The sequence below is a fragment of the Ptychodera flava genome, chromosome 12, assembly GCF_041260155.1.
Source record: "Ptychodera flava strain L36383 chromosome 12, AS_Pfla_20210202, whole genome shotgun sequence".
NCBI lineage: Eukaryota > Metazoa > Hemichordata > Enteropneusta > Ptychoderidae > Ptychodera > Ptychodera flava.
Window position 1 is genome coordinate 24,492,243 of NC_091939.1, and position 6,000 is coordinate 24,498,242.

Consider the following 6,000-nt stretch of genomic DNA (forward strand, 5'->3'; position numbering starts at 1 on the left):
CTGCCCATAGGCGCTTTACAAAAACAAAGTCTTTCATGTATGATTTGTAAGCCTTAGTGTACAAATGAGTTTTCAGTCCCTTTACAAGTCACAATTGACGTAGACTCTTTAAGTTGCTGCGGAAGACAATTCCATAGCCTTGCACCAGTGCTATACAGCAAAATGTGCGATCTCCAAAAGTTTTAGAAGTGCATCTAGGAACGACCAACAGATATTTATTTCCAGATCGAAGATGTCGATTGGGTTGGTAGATGCTTAACAGGTCACTGATGTACGATGGAGAATTACCGTGTACGGCGTGAAAAGTAAGCAGCAAAATTTTGTATTCAATCCGCTGATAGATTGGTAACCAATGCAGCTTGGCTAAAACACTGGTAATGTGGTCAAATTTCCTGGTTTTTGAAATAAGACGAGCTTCAGTGTTGAACAAGCCGCAGTTTACTCAAATTAGTCTGGCTGATGCCGCAAAGGAAACTGTTTCCATAATCGATCGCGATCCGGGATATCACCAAGTGTGTGGACAAGATATTTAGCAGTGTCCTCTGTAAGGTACTTTCTGATCAGACTAATACTTCTGATGTGAAAATAGGCTGTTTAAAAGGTTTCTGTAATGTGGTGATCCATATTCATGAGACGATCAAATTGAACTCTAAGATTTCTGGCTGGTGATAGTACAACCATTAATATGAATATACGGAAATTTGAAAAGGGAAAGTTTAGGTCGTGATCCAAAAACCAGCAATTCAGTGTTATTAGAGTTTAGCTTCAGGAAATTAAAAGTCCTCCATCTGGGTATTTCAGCAATTGTGTCCTCCATGTGAGAAATGCTCTTGTGGGTGTCCCTTTGAAACTTAAATACAACTGAGTATCATCAGCAAATAGATGGAAATAGTGTTATGTCTTATCTCGTCGGTCTTGGGAGTTTACTCGCTGCTTAGAGGTACGTTGAGATCTTGGACAGAGTAGAGACTCACAAAGTTGTTGGATGTCAATGATGATGGTTTATTACTGAAGTGTAAAGTTTACACATCAGAGATGCCCAGCAACCTCCGACTGAAGATAGTGGATGATCATCCCTCATTTAAAAGAAATTGTAGCACCCTAATTAGATTAAATTAGTTAAGCCTCCAATCACTAATCAACTAGTATTTCTTGATTGGCTAAAGTAATTAAGATATTCTTCCCTTCGAGAAATACATTACTAAACCTACTTTCATCGGGCATCGATCATACAAAATTTTACATAATCTGCATAGGTGACATCATCGTTATACAACATTTCCCTCATGTAATCCTCCCAGGGTCCTGTCTGGAATTTAGGCATTGATGATACGAATTCACTCTACTGCCTTGACAATAGATGTCACTAGTACAAGTCTCTACCTGTATCCTTGATACTTAGGTATCAATGACGTAAATACATTGAATGTCCCTGACAACGGAGTTTTAACCAAGATGTAGGAAAATTCGTAACAATCATTAACCCTTACACAGACTTGGAAAGTTCAGCCGGCTCGTTCACTGACCTTTATACAGATTCCGAAATTACAAAACAATATCAAACAGCCACAGAAAATTTAGTCTGTAACACTGTATATTGTGTCGCCGGATGATATTTCCAAGTGGAGACATTTATATGATGAACAGAATTGTAGCTGTATGTACCCAACAAAGGGAGCCTTAGAGAGCGAACAAAATTAATCTTGCTTAGTCAAGGGCATTAAACCAGGTGCTTACTATGTGGGCGTACGTAAAAATGAAACAACATGGCTTCAAATAGGGATGTTGGGTCACCCTTTAATGAAAATAAAGTTATGTATCACGGACCGGTCAAAATGATGAGGTTGAACACATAAATATACACAGACTGAAGAAAAGAAAATTGTAAGATAAAGAGGCAGTAAACAATTAAACACAACCTAACAAACAGACTGATCACAAAATATGTTCAGTTGATCTGCACTTATGAAACTTCTAATCAAGGTATTTAATTACGCTGCAATAGGATAGCCTCTCAATCTGCAGAGATTGAATGTGGCACTCTAGAGTCGATATTACGATGATGGAAGGCGTTTCTGAGATCTAATACAAAACACGTTTACAATTAATCGAACAGAAGCGACCCATTAATGATGACCGTTAATGCATTTGTGTAATTGTGTTTTCAATTGAAAATAAAAAAAATGAATCCTATCGCATTAAGTAGCTCGTATATTCTAGTGTTATGAGAACGGGAAATTGTGTAACCGCGGTGGCTTTGAAAATGAAAATTAATTCTCAGGCGTTAAAAGCCCGTCATTCTAGCTTACTGAGAATGGGAAATATATGATTGAGAGCTGTCAAAAACCATGTAACTTATTTTTTTTCAGTTGAAGTCTCTCGGGCCAGGGCGTCAGCATTGGTCATCTATTACTGAAAGTGGGTGGAATCTGTAGGGAAACAGTCGCTTCCGTTGCAAATCACGGGCCATGAACGTAGGCGGCCCTGTCAATCATAGAAGATGAGCTTTCCTCGTCCTTGTCGTACCCAAATTCAAAGAAATTTGACTCACATATTTCATATAGCGGTAAATAATTCTCACGACGCTTGTGAAGTTAGAATGTCTTGGTTTCTTTCGGAAAACGATTCGAGTATGAAAATCGTGTAATCGTAACGACTAAATTTCAACCCGACTATCTTTCCGGCGATCAAATATTACTGACATAATGCGCAGTCACAAATTTAACTCTTCAACGTTTTTCTCTAAAAAACTGTCTCTCCTTGACATTGAACTCGCCATGGTTAGTAGATGCCACAACCCGAACTCTCATATATGTTATGACGAAATTCTCTTAGAAAAGCTAAAGCATGTAAATTTGTTTTGTCGTTTCCATTGGGGAAAAATCATCATCCTTTTGCCTCATAAAATAGGTGCAACTAGTCTCCCTACTTTTCATTTCATCATGCTGTATGGGTTAGATAGAACACTTTCAGTGGAAAATGTTACAAAAATGCTATTCCTCCCTCAAGCGTAATTTTCCACATCATTTAAAACAGGACTTGAGAAGAATAGTGGGCTTAAAAGTACACTGTCAGAATTTTAAAAACTAGTGTTTGAATTTGTCGATAAATGGGAGAGGTGGTAGAATTTTCTGAGGAATCTCCAATGGTACAAATAATAACTTATGAACTATGGGATAACTCTTGTACTGTGTAATAGTCCGTGGGCCAGAGGGGCTCTCTGTGCGCCCTATACAGCCCATAATTGTTATGTTTTTCTTCTAATTATATCTTCTTATGTAAATTTTGAGGCATGATGCCTCAACTTTCGACTGTGAAGTTGGAGTAGTTCAGGGAAAAGGCGTGTCACGTGATCAGTCATTCTAGTGCCCTGTCAACTGACGATGGAGTACTATCATCTTCAACGGTGAAAATGCTACTGCAGAAGATAGCCAATCGCAATCCATTTGCTTTATCGCCGTCACTATTGCCAATGGTCTACTTTACTCAGTTGCAGCCAACGGAGCTTTTCATTGAAAAGGCTATTCCGGGAGCAATTTTTGAGGGCAGGGAAAATTTTAATTTTGCTTGGGCAGGGGACATATTTTTAGGTGGCAGGGGAGCAAATTGTAGCTTTTTTTGTCCGGCAGGGCAGATATTGGTTGATTGTCCCTGGGACAGGGCTTGGTGAAAAACGAGGAGAGAGGGGAAGTTACATTTAAAACGGGGGTAGGGGAAGTTCAACCATGGTGTTTCCGGTAGAAGGCCACTGCAGTATGTGTCTGCATGGAAATGTTAATTTTCAGGGGAAATTTTTTTCACAGGGCAGGGGAAAATCGACAGGTTTTTTCATCTCAGGGTAGGGTAGCTTCATGTCTGCAGGGGCAAGGGAATGACAAAATTTTGAGGGGAATTTTTTCCAGGGCACAGGAAATCGGCAAGTTTTTTCGCCACAGGGCTGGGGAGCTTCAAAAATTGACAGTGGGGAGGGGAAACAGACAAAATAAGTGGGGAGTTTGAGTGCGGGGGGGGGGGGGTAAGTCGAAAAATTTTCAGTGGGAGGGCAAATTATGAACAGCTGATTAATTACCCTCATGACTTAAAATTAGGCAGTTCACATTACTTGTTATTCACCATATATCTTGCCATAGTAAAGATCCCTTTAAAAGTCCATTGTTCGTTGGCTGCACCTGTTTACTCACCATTCTCAATCACAATTATGTGGACTTCGGCATTTCCTGATTTAGCCTTTCTTTTGGAATGTTATTTGTTCTCTTCACTCTGCTAAACGATATCTATCTTGCGTCCAACTTTGACTTGCATACATATATTATAGCTCAATCATGAAACCTGACATTTTCAAAAATTCCTTTTTGGGAAAGGACAGATTGTGAGAAAAAAAGAAGCATGGTAGGACAAGTAAACTATTTTTTAAGGTCACTCTGACCACAGTGGATAGAGGGACTGTGCTCTGACATACTTCCCGGAAGCGCCATTGGGCAGTTTCGATTTCCTTCTTCGAAAACCGAACCAAGACAAGTCCTCTGTTGGCAATATTTTGAACAGCTAGTAACGGTCCATAAAATCCTGTTTGACACCGGCAAAAGGGCATTCAGGCTAATGGTACATGAAAAAATGATGAAGACAACACGAACTGCAAACACAATCTTAAAGGTATACAGTCACCTGTAATCTAAATATGCCCATATATGGTCAAAGGGGCGTTCCTTGGTGTTCAAAATGCCCATGCGAGGGCGCTGTTTTTAAAAAGCGGCCACCCGCTTAAAATCTGTGATTAGGTAGATTTTCTCTTTCCATGGTAACTGTGGCAAAATTGGAACAGGTGACAGTATACCTTTAAAGAAAGCACATGAAATGCATGTCTATGAAAATTATTGACCTCAAATTTTGCGACTATTACCCTACCAATTAAATGATGGGGCCTATGAATGTGTCACGACAATATTCATTTATGACAGAACCTTTACTTTACTTTATTGCCAATTTCAATGTATACAAATATGTAAATCTCATTACGCAATGACGAGGAAAGAGGCAATGTTGGAGCCAGGAATAATAGCTTAGAGCTAATCGAGCCTGGCCCCATTTTCATGAAATTTACATTGCAATATAGTATTTATGTCAATTGTTAGTCAAAATTCAATTTTTAAAAAAAAAAAAAAGATAAATATTCACACATATTGGTATAGTGATTTTATAAATAAATCTCTTGTTGCACTTTGTTTGACAACATGTGGTAGGTTGTTCCAGACTTGGCACCCATATATAAAATTGCAAGTTTACTGTCCTGCAGTGGTACTTTCGGTAAATGCAAGTTTTGACCGAATTTAAATCGAATGTCATAGCAATGATCAGCTAGTCTGAAGTAATCACTCAAATTATGTGGTATATTTTGATGATGCAAATCAAACATGAACTTTCCCAGAAGTAATTTATGAAGTTTATAGACATCCAGTATACCAAGTCTGAAGAATAAAGGTGCAGTAGTCTCGAAAAATCTAGAAAACGTAATTATTCGTACCAGCACTTTTGGGTGATAAAAATCTGATGAAGTACTTCCCCAACACTCAAGACCGTACATAATATTTGGTTCAATAAAAGCTTTGTAGAGCAGTACTAGAACAGACAGTAAATGGAAGTTTTCAGTTCATTTAAAACTCCTACCATTTTCCAAAAAATGGCATAATAATAAATAACTGAGATGACAATGTCACAATGAAGGACACTCAGTAACACGTGTTCAAAGAGATGACAGCGTGTTGAGTCCGTAATGGTTCCAATAAATGTAAACACCATTTCCGCTGTCTTTTAAATAATCGCATGGAGGCAGGCATATTGCATTGTCCGCTCGCACGGGTTGTCAAGGCGACCACAGTCTCTCATTGAGTTTAGACGTAAATTAACAAATTAAACACGATGATTTTTAAAAACTACTTTCGGTTTGAAAACTACTTTAATATTGGATATATTAAATTCGGTGACAAGAGGAAACTACTTAAT